The sequence below is a fragment of the Cimex lectularius genome, unplaced genomic scaffold, assembly GCF_000648675.2.
Source record: "Cimex lectularius strain Harlan isolate CLEC.00 unplaced genomic scaffold, Clec_2.1 scaffold152, whole genome shotgun sequence".
NCBI classification, from domain to species: Eukaryota; Metazoa; Arthropoda; class Insecta; order Hemiptera; family Cimicidae; genus Cimex; species Cimex lectularius.
The window spans coordinates 531,658-550,417 of record NW_019392749.1 but is presented as its reverse complement, the minus strand read 5'-3'; the positions used below and the strand labels follow the sequence as shown (position 1 = coordinate 550,417).

Sequence of the window (18,760 nt, the reverse complement as noted above, 5' to 3'; positions counted from 1 at the left end):
GGTTTATGCAGGACATGTGAGCCGGCCAAGTCCCGGACCTTTTAGGGATGGGGTACGAGTCTAACCAGGCATTTAACCCCTCGGGTCTTGGTCGCCCACCCTGCATAATATATCATACATTACCAAATAACATCGTTTGGAAATTAGTATCTTTTGTTTTAATCAGTTTATTGAAGCCAAGAACACATCAATTTAAATCGTAAATTAATTATGGTAACAAATAAAAAAGTAAAGAAAATATTGTAAAATTTGTGTTTGCAGAATAGTAAATAAGTTACATTATAATATGTTTAAAAAAACATGCTTTTACAATTAGTAAATTTTGTTTTAACCAGTTTATTTAAGCTTAAAATAACCACATTTAAATCATACAACCAAGTGACAAAATTATATACACACCCCTAATTGTTATGATTTTTTAATGTAATGGTTTGTACTACAAATATTTATTCAAAACACATGAAATAAATATTTTTCTTCATTAAACTTTACTTTTTCAGTTAATAAGAGAAAAAAATTATTAAAATACTAAAATTAAACGATTTTGTCTGCGACAAAATTATAGACACGTGGGATAAAATCAATTTAAAACAAGGTTAGAATATTTTGTGGCATTACCACTCAGTTTTATTATTTCCAGTAATCTTTCTGGAATGGTTTTGTACAAGTTTCGAATAAAATCTTGAGGCAAATTATTCCAGGCAGTAGTGACAGCTGTTTTAAGTTTGTCGACAGAGTTGTACTACTTACAGTCTTGATATACCATCCTCGATAATTTTCCCCATACATATTCTATAATGTTTAAGTCTGGTGAGAGTGCAGGCCATTCAAGTTTTTCAATGCTGTTCTGAGAAAACCATTCTTTAACAATTTTTGTATGGGTGCGTAGACCTGCTGGAATATTGGAGCCCTTCGCATAAATCGCTGAAACTAGTTTTTTCTTTGTTCAGTAATTTCTTGTAATATTCCGAATTGACTTTTTTTGGAAGAAAACAAAGATTCCCTTTTTTATTACACCCAATACACCCCCAAATCATCAGAGATCCACCACCCATTTGGTGCCGTGACAAAAATTTTTCTTGTTTAGTTAGATCATGAAAGTAGTATGTGTATCCATCCGGGCCGTCCAAATTTAATTTTTTTTTCATTAAAAAAATAACTTTTCGCCAATAATCTTAATTTTTCAAAATGTGGTTTTCAGCAAATTTGACACGGGCTAGTTTGTGGCGGGGTTTCAGAGCTGGTTTGCGTTTCAGTTTTCTTCGGACTATGTTTTCAGTTTTTTTAAGGAATCTCTGAACAGTTTGTACAGAAACATCAACACCTGCCTTCTCTCTTGAAAGGCTGTTTGAAGCAACGTGCAGGATGTGCAATTTGTCTCTTCTGGTCAAGGAAGGAGGTCTTCCAGAGCTATGCCCTCTTCCGTAGTCTTCACCTAGTCTTATTATCTTCGATACCGATGAAAAACTTCATTTTATGCGTCGGGCGATATCTCGGCAGCTTATTCCATCTTCATTGAACAAGTGAATCAACCGGTGCTCCTCATCAGAAAATTTTCTTCCTTTGGGCATTTTAAAATAACTTTGAATTGCTCCAAATGACTTTACTAAGGCACAGTGAATACTGAATAAACCTTTGGAGTTATAAAATAAATGTAAACAAAATGTGTGTCTATAATTCTGTCGCAGCTAAATCAAAACAATACTGTTTATTAAGATGTACATTTGTATAAGCTTGTCAGATCAAGCCATTTTCAGAGTAATTTTCTTTTAATATCATGAACAATTAATTAAGGTTTTTAGCCGAGATAAAAAAGTCAATGGCACGAGCGGGATTCGAACCCACGATCTTCGGCTTGATACGCCGCTGCTCTACCACTTGAGCTATCAGCAGCGTATCAAGCTGAAGATCATGGTTTCGAATCCTGCTCGTGCCATTGACTTTTTTATCTCGGCTAAAAACCTTAATTAATTGTAATATATTAATTGGTCAAGCGGACCACGAAATTAGTTAATTTAAATCATGAACAATATTCTATAATTTTGTCACTCGGTTGTATAACTCAATTATATTCAGTAATACAATAATTAAACCAATTATTATAAAATTGTTATCTGCTGAATGCTAAAAGGTTATTGTTCATTAAAAAATAAGATGCTTTTGCAATTAGTATATTTTGTTTTAATTAGTTTATTGCAGTCCAAAACAACCAAATCTAAATCTCATTTATCAATTATGATAAGAAATAAAAGAATTAAACAAAATATTGTAAAATTGACGACTATTGAGTTTCTAAAAATTTTGCCTTACAGAATGAAATAATTAAATCCTACTCCAGACAATTTCTGTTGGGTCATCCAGTTTATTCATGCCAAAAACGACAATTCATAGACATTAACTACAATATGAAAATATATAATAAACCAAAATATTGTGAAATTGGTTGTAGGATTGCTAAAGTTGTTGTCTGATATTACGATAATAATTAACGTGCTTATGGAACCATGAACATGGTTGTCTTTGTGATGTTCCGCTTATTCTAGTGAAAGAAGCGGAAACATCGATACAAACCAAAGGTTGAATTAAACAAAATATTGTAAAATTTGTTTGGCAATAGGTAAAAATTTTCAATTTAAAATGAAATTGAAATTAAAACAATGTACTATTGAAGAAAACGAGGCCCCAAATATCATATAAAGAACATGACTGAAAATAAAGAAAAACACCACTAAATGTAACCATAAAAATGTGGATGTACAAATGAAACTGTTAAAACGGTGGTTATGAGTGGATGTGGGGCAAGAGGGCCAGTTAAAAAGGCAATAGAGGGTGGACTTGAGCTGAGTCTGGGGCTGGATTAGATTTTTAAAGTGAATAGGAATACAAGTTGAACAAAAGAAAGAAGAAAGCAAAAGAATCCAAAATTAATAATTTTGTTAAAAACTAACAGGTATAATAATAATAATCAAGTTATTTATTTTCTTCTGCACACAGCAAACATTTTCAAATTCATGTAACTTACACCAAACATAGATGGAAGATCTTTTCACCCAAACAGAGTAAACAGCCAAATAATGTCTTCAAATGCTCCATGTAAATTCAAATCTAGCTCTTTATACAATCTGTGATATATTGAGTTTAGAAATTTAATAATCAAATTGTTTTTTAGCCAATTGTCATTTAAGCCAAAAGTCAAGTTAAGCGCCTTCAGTTATTAAAAGTTATTTACTCTTAAAATCATTCTTAATATTGGGTTGTCCGGAAAATAATGCAGGATTTTGGTATTAAACAAAAAAAAAGAAACTAGTTACTTTAAAGCAATGTTCTTTAATCAAAATAATTTCCCATACTCTCAATACATTTCTCCCAACGTGTTGGTAACTTATTAATTCCGTCTGAGTAGAATTCAGAATTTTTAGAATTGATAAAGTCAATAAATGCATTTTCCAGTTCCGTTTGATTTTTGAATATTATGTGTTGTAAGTAGTGGTCCAGGTGTCTAAAAAAATGGTAGTCAGTAGGCGAGAGGTCCGGAGAGTAGGGTGGGTGAGGCAAAGTTTCATAGCCAAGCTCCAATAATTTTTGTGACGTTACACGTGACACATGTGGTCGAGCGTTGTCATGCAACAAAATGGGCCCTTTCCGATTGACCAAAGAGGGCTTCATTACTGCCAATTTCTGATGCATGGTATTAATTTGGTTACAGTATGATTCAGCATTGATGGTTTCGCCAGGATTTAAGAAGCTGTAGTGTATTAAACCAAATGAAGCCCACCATACCGTAACCATTACATTTTTTTGATGAGTTGGGGGCTTTGGAAAATGTATTGGAGCTTCTCCTTTGTCGAGCCACTGTCCAGAACGTCTAGTGTTATCGTAGAGAATCCACTTTTCGTCACATGTAACAATTCTGGCCAGAAATGGGTCATTTTTGTTTCGACAAAGAAGTGATGCACAAACATCAAAGCGCTGATTTTTTTGGCGATCGTTTAATGAGTGTGGAACCCAATTTTCGAGTTTTTTCACTTTTCCAATCGCCTTGAGGTGGTCAGCGACGGTCGTTTTACTGACTTTGAGTTGCTCTGCAAGTTCTCGAACAGTTGTTTTGGGGTTTTCTTCCACCACTGATCGCAGAACATCATCATTAAGAGAGGAAGGCCTTCCACGACCTTCTTCATCTTCAAGGCTGAAATCTCCCTCCCGAAATTTTTTAAACCACCTTTGCACAGTGCACTCATTAACACAACCCTCGCCCCAGACTTGGTTAATGTTTCTAGCCGTTTGGGCTCCGCTTCGGCCGAGTTTAAACTCGTAAAAGAAAATCGTACGAAATTCTCGCTTTGACATTATAAGGATGACTGAATTATTTCCAAGTAGCGGAATGCTACAGAGGTAAACAAACAATATCATTTGGAAGAGGATTAATAAGTGTTGACATTCATACAAATGAGTAATCCTGTAAACGTAAACAGAATATTTTATATAGATTTTTTTTAATGAAAACTTAAAATCCTGCATTATTTTCCGGACAACCCAATAATATTCTCTATTTTCTTTTTTCTTCAGCCCTACAATAATAATTACTACTCGTCATACGTGGCACAATTTTTTTAAATCCCTTAAGCCAGAATGTTTTTATTAATTATTTCTTCTGGTAAAATATTTTGAAACCTATTGTTAGGAAGAAGTAGAACTTTTTGTATATGTGTAATAGACATCTCTAATAAATACATAGTGGTTCAGCCGTTCAACACATAACAATTCAGGATTTGTTTTGGAAGAAAAGAACCTTTTACAAAAACAAGCACAATTTTTCTGGTCCTCAAATTGCATGTCACCCCAAACTGCGCCAGAATGTTGTGTAACATATAACTGTCCGACTATATATTTTTTTTCTTTTAAATTCTTACATGTGGAATACATTCCTAATTTAGCATTATTCCTCAAAGTGTTTCTGAAAAGAAAGTTTTGAAATCAACGTAACATCAATGTATTTGTAATTTTATTAACTATACTTATTATTTTCCCATCACATTTCTATAATTCAAATAGCGCCTTTCTTCCCTCTCCTCTAAATTCAATAATTTGGGACTTTTTAAAATTTATATTTATATCCCATAATTTTTCAATATTTGCTCGATTTATTAATCATCCCTTGTGTTGTTAAATCATCAAAACATTGTCAGCATTTAGCACGTACATTTTACTACGGCTATAAGGATAACCCTTTATGTACAGTCACAAATGCTCAAACATGTTTTTTCTTAATTTAGGTGTTTGATTTAAAAATATATTCCTATCTAATTATAACCTTTAACTCACTTTGCATAATATAAACGCTCAAAAACGTAAACATCCAGCTTATTCTTTGGCATAATGGCCAATGATTAGGAAGGGTAGATCTTTTTTAGATTAGATAGATTTTTTTTAAATACTCAGTAAATATATTCGTAAACAATAACAAAATTGTATAAAAATAAAATATATTTATAATTAAAAATCAAATTTCACATATTCACAAAATATAATTTAATAATACTTAATACCAAACATGCATAAAATAAAATAATTGAAAATTTAATCATATGTCAAAGGTATGCCGAAATGCCTGTCAACACTATAATCTACTATTATGTTATTATTATAATACTGCAATATATATACATACACACATATATACCCACATATTTTATATTTTGCAGGTAAGCAAGAAAAGTTTTATTGCCTGGTAGAATTTCAATTGTCCAAGGTTCTGGTAGGACCATTTTGTGAGCAATCTTTCCTTAATTTTTGGAAAGCATACAAATGTCAATTACTCTCTAATACTCACATCCCATCTATTTTCCCATGACTGATGTGTCCAAGCATAACTGTTGCGTAAATGTGAGCCTCAGAACAAGTCCATCCCGTGATCCGAAATGCCTGTAATGCTCTAAACATGATCACATTTTATATTTATTTGTGTTATTTTGGCTTTGAGATCAATACCTATGGAGGGAGGGATGCTGAAGCGATAATTGGAAGGGTATGAGTGGATATCATTAGGTATTCTTTTGTCACCCTCAACAGGGTTAGTCTTTGACTTTGCTGCAATATTTTCCTAGATCTTGTTTGCAATTTGGCCCCAAGAGGCAGCTACATAGTTATTAGAAATTATGAACGGTGGAGTGAGTGTGTTGTTCAATTTTTTTAAAAAGATAGCTACATAGTTGATTATCAGAATGTAGACCCTTTTGTACATTACGAAAACTCCAACTACAACCCAATTTGGCAATTTTCCTAAGTTTAATGAATGGGCAGTGCGTCGATTCTCTAATTTTTATAATGTGGAGAAGAGCCAAAACTTGTTGGCTGTGTAAATGCTGAAATTTTCCTTCGAGTGTGATTAAATCTTACTACCTATCATCCTGATCAATTGAAATTGTGTTCGCTGTTGCTAATATAACAATAAAACAGATTATAGTATAATGATATCAGCATAGAAACTTTCAAGTTTCAAGGCCATAGCCCTCTTAAAACAATTGTTTTTCAAGTTTGAATTTTTTTTTAACCACATGGAAGTTAAAAACAAATTAATTATGATGGTTTGAAAAGCAGCAAAAAGTCTTTTATTGAAAGATTAAAATTTAACTAACAATTTATTCTATCACTAAATGATTTTCCGGTGTTTTGATCAATTTTCTTTCAAAACATCATAATTAAATATTTTTTATTAAAAATCTTGAACATTTGATCTCTATTAATTTGGTTTATATTAAAATAAGAATGTAATAATTAATATAACGTTAAAAATAAAGACATAGTCTGAAAGAAAAATATGAGTTTCCGGTATATTTGTCTTTGAGTATATAATATTGGGTAACGGGCGTGTCTTGGGCCGGGAAGCCGTTGTAAACAAAACTTGAGAGGCGGGACCGGTTGGTCTCGCTTGGTCGACGGTGCTGCCCGGCTAGACTGGGTGCCAAGCTCATTCCTCCGCCGAATCTCGAACGAGTCGCGTCTTAAGCTTTCGTGAACGAAAAGTTGAAAACACGACGAAGTGCATTTTTTGTATGTAATTCAACCCTCTGGATTGTTGGACGATAATTGGCCCGGGATCGGGTAGAATTTCAACTTGAAACATACAAGGTAAGCCTTTTTAAATTTATAATTTGAATGTTTAAAAAAATAGACTTAATATTTGATTTTGTAGGAATTTTTATTAGCATCGACGAAGGAGAACATTGAATAATAAATATAATAAATAAAATTTCTGGTTTTGAAGATAATTCATGAATAACTGTTTAATTGGAAATTCGAAAGATAGGTTTCAAAAAATTTGAACATCTAACTTTGTGGATGGTTAAGATAAAAAATTAAAAATTAAGAATAAATGAAACGCTCTAGTAATAGGACTGTTTTATTGTCAAAATACAATTCGTGCAAAATTCTTTGATTGCATGTGCAAGTTGGTTTTGTGTGTGTTTTATGTACGTTTCTTGAGTCATTTTATACATATTCACTTTCTATTATAAATTCAACTCAATCCCTCATTAAACTAATCGTATAATAAACTACCACACATGAATATTATTAATGTCAAGCAAATATATGATTCTAGATCACGTTAAAGACCATAACTAATGACCAAATTAATCACACATGTCTTTTGAAAACACAAACGCATAAAGAAAAGGTTTAACTGTTCATTTATTCCATTAATCAGTATTAAGAATTTGGAAAAATGGGTTGGTCATAAAAAAACTGTTTTGTAATTTTTAAATTAGAACTGATTGAAGGAAGGTGTGTGAAAATCCTGGAACTTGGCGCGCGCGCTCGTGTGTTTTGTGTGTGTCTATTCTGTAAATTGGGAAAAAACGTTTTATTTTTGAGGTACACATGCAAAATTGTATAAAATCTCAATTCCTTTTTAATTTAGTTTTTAAGCAAATTTTGTGTTATGTACATGAGTAGGACCTATATCACCAAAAACCTGGATTATGCATACACAGGGTCAATCAGAAATTGGCAGACTAATTATAAGAATATTTTTTCTGATATTTCTATTTTAGGCTTGTCATGGAAGCTAAACTCAATACTACCTGCTAAATAAAATTAATAATAATATTTTTAAAAAACTGGAGTTACTTAAACCAATTTTATCCATAAATACGTATTTTTACGGATATTTTGAACACAGGAAAAGAAATATAGACAAAGATGTTTTCGTGAATCCTGTTTTAAAATAAATTTATAAAGCTTTCTAGTTTGAATTGAATTTTTTCTTATTATAGCAGTAGAATATTATAAGCCTGGATTAATGAAACAACTGAGCGATTAATCTTGCTAAAATTACGTCATTATCTCATTGAATACAATCGAGGGGCGAGGGATCCAAAAAATTCGAACTTTGCCAAAATCACGACCTAATCTCTTTATTAATCGTACTTCTTCGAATTGGGTCAGCGTGGATTAAACTTGTTAATTTATCGCTTCTGTATCGGCGTTTTCCGAGAGAAAACCACTCGGGACGAGTGCTGCGTATGAATGAAATCAGCTGCAGTTGCATCTAATCAGCAGGCAAGGTGGGGAAAAAATGCAAAGAGTCGGCAAGATGAGGTCATCTGCGCTGTTGTTTCCACTGGTTTATGAGAATTGACTCATTCTGAGATTTATGAATGGCAATCGACGTAAATAACGCACTTTGAAAACGTAAATTTAGCCTCGGTGCATACGGTTCGAGTATACGAAAAATATTGTAAAATTACCTAATTTTCTTGCCTTGGCAAGCTTTTCGGTAAAAAGAAAATTTTAAAAACGAATTTAATCGAAAAACTCCATCAAGGTTTCTAAGCATTTTTTGTCAATCATGGTGACGTGACAATAAAGCATATAATGAAGCAAATCATAAAAAATACAATAAATCTGTGACAATTGATTCATTCCAATTTTGTTATAATAATTTTTGTAGTAATAAATGAGGCTTGATTTGTCCAGTTCTTACTGTATTGAATATGATATTAAATCTATATATAAAATAATTGTAGAAAAAATTATTAAAGAGGTTGATCCTTACAGACTTTCCTGGTATTAGTTATTCAAATCTGACATAGAATCGACCGTGTTGACAAAAAATAATACATAAAATAAAATCTTTATAACTACTTAGCGCGATGCCGAAACGCATTTGTATAGTTCAACCCCTGAGTCGCAGAGCACCCAGCATTAACAATCAAATAAAATATAATTGTTTTCAGTAAGGAATTAACTTTTGTAAGTTGTGTTTTGTCCTATTCCTATTACGTCTTTTATATCAGCTGTGGCCTTATTTTGACGAAGGGCATCAAGCGAGATTAGGCGGACCGAGAGCTTGTCAACAATTATTTCTTCGTCCCAAAATATGAAAATGTTAAAATCACTGGTTTAAGGTATCGACAATTCAAAACAGTGTAAAATTAGCACATTTTCTGTATTAAAACTCATTTAAAATAATAATTCTTAAAAAAAATGTTTCTAATATCAACACAGTGAGTACATTTGATTGGACGATTTTGTAAAAAAAAATAACTAAAATGAAAATATATAATATTGTTTTCAGTTTTTTCTAGATTCTGTAAAACATTATCGTACTGTCACAAGATAAAATGTATAAATTATAGGCTATACAGGTACATACATAATATCGCTTAATATTTTTTTTATTCAACATTAACCCATATTTAAAACAAAGGATACACATGGCAGTCGGAATGAATCATCAAATCAGTATTTTAAAGATTATTACTTTTGAAAAACAACCGATTGCTCATTCCCTCGTTCTACATTCGTACAGGGGAAAAATGTTTACCCACGTAAATTAAAAATCAGGTTCAATAATCCTATTTTCGACTATTGTTTGTTTACAAGAACGACATGACTGCGAGGCACTGACCTAACGATGTGCACATTAGAAAAAGATACGATCTTTTTCTTCTTCTTTTAATGCAATGATAAATTGCTTATGAGATTTCTTTTTTTTTCTTCTTCTCGTTGAAATTATTACACCAGTACGCGAAACAATAAACTTTTAATTAAACTTAATATATATAAAATGTTTGAATAATAATGAATAATATGGTAGGATCCAAACGTAACATTTACATTTTTTTAAACAATTTAATATGGATTGTTTCTTTTAGTACTATTTTTTGGCTATATTCCAATACAATAATTAATTTTCTTCTTAAAACAATAATTAACATTTTTACATACAATAATTAAATTTTTGAATTTGTAATTGGCTAACGATGAAAATTTGTTTGTTTGTTATTTTTCTTCGTTGAAACCAAAATATTTTCAAATGTAGACAAACTATTTTGAAAATAGTGGAACAATTACGTTTTTGGTGGTACGGGGTCGGGGGGAAAAAATTTAAAATAATTTGTACAATTTAAAAAAAAATATGATTCTCTTCATTTGTTGTGCATGTATTCCAAGGTTATTGTATATCAATCAATTTGATTTTGTACCTACGATAAGAAAATTGTATGTAGGATCTTATTAAATTAGAGTAGAAATGATAAAATTTGTGAAAACTTAAAACGCTTCCAGTAAACTATGCCAAAACAACTGTTTTAAAAAAAATTTTGAACTCCCTTTGAAGCCTTAAATATAAATTTTTATAACAAACAGAAAATAAACATTTTTGGGGTGGATCAGCTTGAGACAATTTTTTCCTCTGTCCGGTGTCCCACTTAAAAATTCATAACTCCTCTGGATTTTATCCAATGTACACGGTATTATGGACGTTGAAAAGCTGCATTTCTCTTCTTTAAACCTATATCAAAAACCTTTGGATTTTGTAGCATTATAAGTGAGATGGTTAAGCATGAATTTAGCAAAAACTCCCAAAACCTTTTATTTTATTTATTTACTCAGCTTCTAATTTATTCTAAACTAAACTCCTGTAAAGTGGCACATCCATGGAGACATTTTTGAAGAAAAAATCTGAAGCATTTTTGTATAACACAAAATTTGAAGAAAAAAATGTTTGCATTCAGAAAACTAATATAATTTTATTTCTTGATAGGAAACTATTTAACGTACTTCACTACATAGTTCTTACCATTTTTTGGGCTAGTTTTTATAGGACTCGTCTTGGTTTTTATATCATTTTATATATCTAATATTTACCAATCTTACTGAGTATACTTCACTAAGCTTCTCCGTGGCTATTTGATTTGTCGCCGAGAATCCAATCCGATTACACGACATTTGAAAAATGGCAAAAAGGAGGGAAAATTTAAAAGGTGGGCTTGAGATGGGAAGTTGGTGTCCGAGTGGATCGAGGTCACGATAGCTCAAGTGGTAGAGCAGCGGCGTATCTAGCCGAAGATCGTGGGTTCGAATCCCGCTCGTGTCATTGACTTTTTTATCTCAACTAAAAACCTTAATTAATTGTAATATATTAATTGGTCAAGTGGACCACGAAATTAGTGAATTTTGAGTTCTATTCCTTCGATAAAAAAATCGGATTTGAATCTTTTAATCTTTGAAGATCATATAGAGAGAAAATAGAGTTGGTCGGTCATATTAATAATATTAATACAAGCAAAAGTCGTGTTTGAATTTTAAAGATAATTGACTGAAAGAGACTAAAAATGTACAGTACTACAAAATATTAAGACTTAATAGTTTTGATTAATTTGTGCAACCAACTACCCAAGTTCAAAAGAAAAGAGGATAAGTTTTCTAACAGTTGTAATTTGTGCAAAATCCGGAGGAGTTATGAAATTTTAAGCGGAATGGTGGATATTGGCGAGAAAAAAATAGCCCTATAAATAAACACAAAATTATCTATTTTTATTGTGATTAAATTTCGTATTTAATAGTTTTAAAGGGTACTTAAAACGAATCTGAATTGATTTTTTTAAAATAATATTCTTACCTACTTTACTGCTAACGTCTTTTAGTTTATGTAACTTTTTAAATATTTAATACAATTCTGTTCTTTTAAATAATAACTTTGTTAATGAAAATGTTGAAAGTCGTTAAAATGTTCGTAAAAATTCCCTCTCTATCTAAAAATATTTAAAACATCACAAAACCAATATTATTATGATTCACCTTCGTAAACACTGAAATATTTTCAGTTTTATAGTTAAGTAGTTTGACGACACCTCAATACATTTCGACCAGTTATGATGGCGTGAAAACAAAACTATTTTGACTAAAAAAGTATAATTCTGGTTTTTGATTTTCTAAAATATCATAGGACCGAATGTACAATTAACTTTGCAATAACAGGTCGGACATTATATTCGGTTTATAATATGATCATTACCCTTGTTTACTTGGTCGATTTTTTTTTTTTTTTTTTTTTTTTTTTTAATTCGAACCCGGGACCTTTCCCTTACAGTGCTGAGCGCCGTGTCAACGCCTAGACCGTTGCAGCCACCGACGCCCGTGACTATCATATTTAACGCCGTTTTGAAAAAAAAACATTACCTTTGGTTACACGATTTATTATTTTTTAATATTGTTAAGCTTCTTGATAAATAATGAATTAGGTTTCCATCATTAATCATGGGTGATTTCAAAACGTTGTGGCCAAAAAATGGATGGCTTTTTATTGTAGTCAAATTCTCCCAATTCAATCTCTTTTTGAAGTAGTCTTCATTCACAAAAAATTATATTACTATGTATAAAATATTACCTAATTTTATAACTTTTTTCTTCTTTTTTTAATCTACTATGATGCAAAACACTTTTTTTAATTTAATTAACCAGTCTGACTTTGATAATTTTCCTAATAACGGGATACTGATCCGGTGTGATGTCGAAAACTGGTTTTGTTTGTTTACTAACTACAATCGAACCGTTTCAAAATTATATATTTTTTTACAGGTGCATTCATCAGAAAATGAGTGAAATATTTTTATCAGTTTGTAACGCTATCACGACCGATTATGTTTATTTTCGACAAGTGTTATTTCCTTCTTATCAGCATGACACTTTTTCCTCCCTGTGTTTTGTAGTCTAGCTATAAATATTTTAATATACAAAATCAAATTGGAAATAATAAAATCTAAGTCAAGGTGCTCTCTCCGCTATTGTCCACTTCTTTGATGAGAATTTAAATAATAATATATAAAACAAATAGAAATAATAAAATAAAAGACAGTGGCTCTGGCCGATGAGGTGATGAAAAAAAGTGTCCGTTTGTTTAACATGTCCATCAGCTTTTGTTATATTGTATTATTTACCCTTCTTTCTTCTTGGTGGTTGCTCATTCCTTAACAATCAACACTCAATAGTAGGGTATGTTTTATTTTATTTATTTGAAACTCTCAATTCTTTTCTTTTTTTATTTGTATGGTGTGTTTCCACACACATGGGTCTTTTTTAGCTGAAAAGAAGCTGAAATAAAATATAAATATGCCCTACTACCTATTTATTCTTAGTTGAGAAGAAAACGCTAATCAACTCCTTAAATAAAAAGTATAATTAATTTAAATATGTCAGTTATGACTACTAAAATCATGTATACGTCTACGAGTGGTTAGCGTGAGAGACTCTCGGCTCGTAGACCCGGCGGACGTGGGTTCAATTCCCGCCGTTGCCTCTGGCCTTTTTTTCACGATACCCTTCCCCCCAAAGCAAATGCGAATAACATAGTGTCTGGCATTGGCTAATATGCATAGTACATAAAGCCATTAAAAAAAAAAAATTATTCAGAAATCGTGAGATGCGGTCTGGTGTGATGTAGGTTTCAGAAAAACATTTTCTTTATCGTGCCAACGTTTCGATCTTTATTGAGATCATCTTCAGGACTCAAAGTGTTTGTCTTCTGTGTAATTCGTGTTGAGAGTGCCATGCAAGAATGGCACAATTACACAGAAGACAAACACTTTGAGCTCTGAAGATGATCTCAATAAAGATCGAAACGTTGGCATTATAAAGAAAATGTTTTTCTGAAACCTACATCACACCAGACCGCATCTCACGATTTCTGAATAATTATCGATTAACGGTCACTAATCACCACAAAAAAATAAATAAATAGATAAATAAATAAAAATTATTTATTCTTCTTAATCTCTGGAGGTAATTGATATGCGACAGAAACTCAATTTCATACATTTTAATATATACTCCGTTGTAAGTAATATATGCGTTTTATTATTAATTTTTCACGAATATTGTTTGTAAATTTACATCCAATAGCACTTGGTTGTTGTTTGAAAAAAGAACGTGTTTTCTTCTGACATCATGCGCTTTACACTTAAAAGGCATGAAAGTTTAAACAATGTTATCGTTTTTGTGGCACAATGTCAAGTAGGCATATCCGCAGTTCCACCGGATCACCTTGAATATCTGAAGGGACCTTTCGGCCGAAGGATGAGCCAAATCCGACATTGAATCATAGCTAAAACATTAGCATAGGTAAAAGACTGTTTTAAAAGCTCGTTTTTTTAACAATAATATTTTTGTTTTTTTATCATCTTAAGCGATACACCGCAATTAGTCAAAACTGCGTACCGTCTGACGTTTCAAGAGCGACTGCCGCCCTTCGTCTATCCTTTTTCGATTAGTTGACATTACTCGAAACTGGGTCAGTAGTGCCGATCCTTGAAAGACGGCAAATAATCAAAGGAACCTTTTTTTTCGAGATATGACTCAGATTAAGCTTGTATGCATCACTTGTTCGCATTCGGCTCCTCAGGGCCAGATTTAATTTGCGATTCGATGACGTTTCAACGCCGAAGGAGAAAAAACAACCATGCAGTCGCCCTCAGTTGGATTTCACCTGGATTCTTTTTAATTAATGTTTAAGTTGGGTTCTCGCTTGTCACGAAATAATATATCGCATGGTTATTTACAATATTTGCTTGGGTTTTAGATAAAGAGAAATGTACATAATGATAACTGAGCCCTACCTTTTTATTTTCGAAACGGTACATATGTAGTTAAATTCCTTTGAAAACAGTCTAAAAAGGATTAGGTTACTTTTTATTATTTTCTGTTTAACATTTACTACAAAACTGGAAAACTGCATCACATTTCAAAGTAAGCTAAATCGATAAGCAAAGTTGTCTATACAAATGCGTCAAATTTTTTTAATTTACTTTAACGATAGAGATTTATAATAGAGATCTTGAAATACCTAGTTAAGTATATTTACACTACCGATGTGGTGAACTTTGAAATTTATCGTGTCCGTTCATCTGATATGCCCATTCTCGCATTTAGGCATATATATATAAATTTGGAAAAGAAGAGCTGGTTTTATATATTATAAACTGAAAAAAAAGTAAAACTATAAAAATTCTGAAAAAACATTTCTTATTTGTTTCTATTAAATGTTGCATCTAAATTTTTATTTTATTAACGTAACGTAATTATTCTATCTATATACTAAACGAGTTTTAAATCATGTTTACAATGAAAGCTCAATTTAACAAATTGTTAAATTCTCCTGAATTGCGAATTATATTAAAATTTCCAAAATAACGAACAAACATTCGAAGATGCAGAAACGCTGAAAAGCGTCTGATAGTTAGATCAGGCTGATAGGAGAAGAAAACAAATTCAAATTGGGTTGACTATTCTAATTCTCAAAGTATTTAAAAGGCCCAAAATCATGTTTAAAAAAACTAGAGAGGGAGAGAGAGAGAAAGAAAGAAAGAGAGAGCGAGAGAGAGTGAGTAAGAGTGAGAGAGAGCCGGGAAGAAATAGAGAAAGATCTGAGAGAGAGAGAGAGAGCGTGAGAGAAAGAGGAGTGAATTTCTCTCTCTCTCCATCTCTCTCTCTCTCTCCATCTCTCTCTCTCTCTTAATCTCTCTCTCATTCTCTCTCTCGTTCTCAGATTTATTTATATCTCTTTCCGGCTCTCTCTCTCATCTCTTTATCTTTTCTTCCCTTTTCTCTTTACTTATTTTCAGTTTTTTTCTTCTCACATTTTTATTTTCATATCCTTCTGTCATTTCTCTAGTTTTCTTATGCCGCATTTCTTAGAATTGTTTCATTCTTCTATCTTCACTTTTATTTTTAATTTCTTCCACTATACTATCCTTTTACCTATTTTTTAAATTCTACTTCTCTTTACTTTCTTTCATTCTTATATCGATTGATTGCATCAAGTGATAACAAATGTCATGATGATGTTATTTAGGAACCATTTTTTTAAATTGTCAATTTTTTCTGTTCTTTATTGTATTCATTTATATTCATATAGACAAAATGTTGCATCTTGCTAAGTTTAAGTTGAATAAGTTAAGTTTACAGGGTTGTTATTAAAGTTTAGGATTTCTATCCTTCCTCAATTTAATGTTGAATTACTTTTGAATATACGTACACAGTGTGAAGACAAATATTTAACTATAAGTAAAAACAACGTACTAATAATTAATTAAATTTAACTAAAACGAAATAAAAACTCATACAAAAATAATAAAAATGTTTGGCAAAAATATGAAATATTTATGGTATTCGTATAACCGTTGTATCGTGTTAAATGTTCGAGGTTTTCGTACAAGTTTGATTATTGAATTTTATTGATAACGTTTGATTCTTACTCTCTGATCTTTTCTAAACACTTAAAAGTAACGTGGGGAAGCAATGGAAACTTAAAAATTTTTACGAAATAGCACACCAGCCCAACGGCTATCACACTTGTGACACTAAAATTTGCGTAGTTAACACGATTATAGAAAGATTGGTACAATTTGCGTGAATATATTAACTGTAAAATAAAAATATACATTCTACAAAAAATAAATTTAGAAAAAAACCATTGCCGGTTGCAGATTTTGATTTTAAAAAATAGTGGTCTTTCAGGTTGTTCAGATTTTTAAATATTAATTGTACTTTTGCGTAACGCTTGCCCAAAAACTGGGCTATAAAGTTAATAGCTGTAATAAATTTACCGTCAGCTTTGAAGTTTAGGGCTAGTCCATATTTCGTACAAAATTTAACATGTTTAATTAATAATTTAATTTTCATGAGATAGTTTTAAATATAAATTGTAATTATTTTTCTATCAGCCAATCGGAAAAGGTAAACAGTTCCCCGGAACGGGACATATTTTTCCCATCCTCATCGGTTACGGGAACAGTTAAACCTTAACCAGACTCGGACAATTAACGCCAGCAACATGTCCTTTTTGCAGACGTCGGAACAGCATAGAATCGCAAAATACTTCTGGTTCTATTCTGAGATAAGGACAGGCGAGAGTAAGCAATTTCCTGTTTTACGAACGTTTTCCTTATTGAGACGGGGTGAAAATGCAAAAAGGACGAACGTGTGCATAGTTGATAGGGGAAGGATGAAACGCTGCGAAATACATCTAATTTGGCCTTTCCACAACATATTTTTACCAAAGTTTCAGGTTTTATTTAATGTTTGTGAAAGTAAAAGGTACACAGCTATATAGCACATACGCGTTTGTGACAGTTTCTTTCTACTTTTTTTTTTTTTTACAAAAATCTGCCTAGCATATACTTTCAAGAGACTCATTCCAATGCAAGTTTTATCAAATTGATTATTAATTTAAAATATTTCGCATTACCCATGAAAAAATATATAGTCTACAGTTAAGAATCCTTTCAGCTAAATTTATATCGGACAGAATGATAAAGTTTGAATTTTTCAGCTCTTACAATTTTTTATCAAAGTATTTGTGACGTTAACAGTCAACATTTGATATTTGTTTATTAATTCAACATGTTTTTTTGCTTATAATAAGTTTATTACTTTATTCCGTTCAATTTATAAACATATCTGATATTCATTGTCTAATATTTACATCTAGAACTGTAGAATTCAAACCTGCCAAACCTCCTTTTGCAAAATCTAATTGAGTATGTAGGGACTAGCAGACTCTTTGTTTTTAACATGGATATATTTTTGGGCTGGTTTTGCGTCACCATTTCGTGTACTCGATTCGCGATACCAGAGAATGCAATGCGCATGGGTTGAGTTAGGTTAGGGTTGGTTGAGTTTTGGTTTGGGTTAGGGTTATGTAGGGTTGGGCTGTTGTTTTTTTACGAGGGTTCGCAGCAGCAGAGGCTATATCAACCCTCGGGGTGCCGGTGTTTTTGAAGAAAGCCCATTCGTAAGTATGTCGGGTTCGAATGCAGGGCCGCTGGATTCGAACCCGGGACCTTAACCTTACAGTGATGAGCGCCGTGTCAACGCCTAAACCGTTGCGGCCACCGACGTCCCTTGGGTTAAGTTTTGGGCTAGGGACGGGTTAGGTTACATATCTAAGATTCAACATTGAGTTTTTTAAATTATTATTTCTTCCACCACTTTTCCTTCTCCGGAAAGAAGAACTTCAGTGCTTGCAGACCAGCACACTATAAAATATGTATACAAAATATATTAAAAATTTTGACTACATTGACATTCCACCCTCATGATTTTTAATGAATAATTATGGACAGACAACAAGACGTAGTGCAACTTAACAAAACATTAAAATATAAACCATTTTAGGGGGGCATTAATCTGATATTTCGTTCGTTTAACAAAGAAACAATCACTTTTAAGTGGCACGACTTAAAATTCGTTAAAGCCTTATAGATAAGATTTATTTAATAAATTCATATCGAGAGGAAAATCCTACTTTTGTTATTGTTTATTTTTATCTCTAAAAATCCTCGATTTGAGTCACAGGTCAATGACAAAATAAACTGTCCTTTCAAATTTTATCAAATGTTTCCCACCGTGAAGCATTTTTCATTCAAACCAGTCAGCAATTGTTTGTCTTATGACGCTTGTTCTACTTTTTGCATTTGAT

General features: G+C 31.8%; 1 protein-coding gene across 1 annotated transcript in view; it reads left to right on the top strand.

Moving 5' to 3' along the window:
- The first annotated feature begins 6,944 nt into the window (after window positions 1–6,944).
- The window catches only part of LOC106672641, a 110,378-nt gene continuing 98,562 nt past the window's right edge, over window positions 6,945–18,760 (top strand). Inside the window, exon 1 of the mRNA XM_014404221.1 lies at window positions 6,945–7,128. The gene's annotated coding sequence lies outside the window, so the exon portion shown is untranslated. The remainder of the gene's footprint in view (window positions 7,129–18,760) is intronic.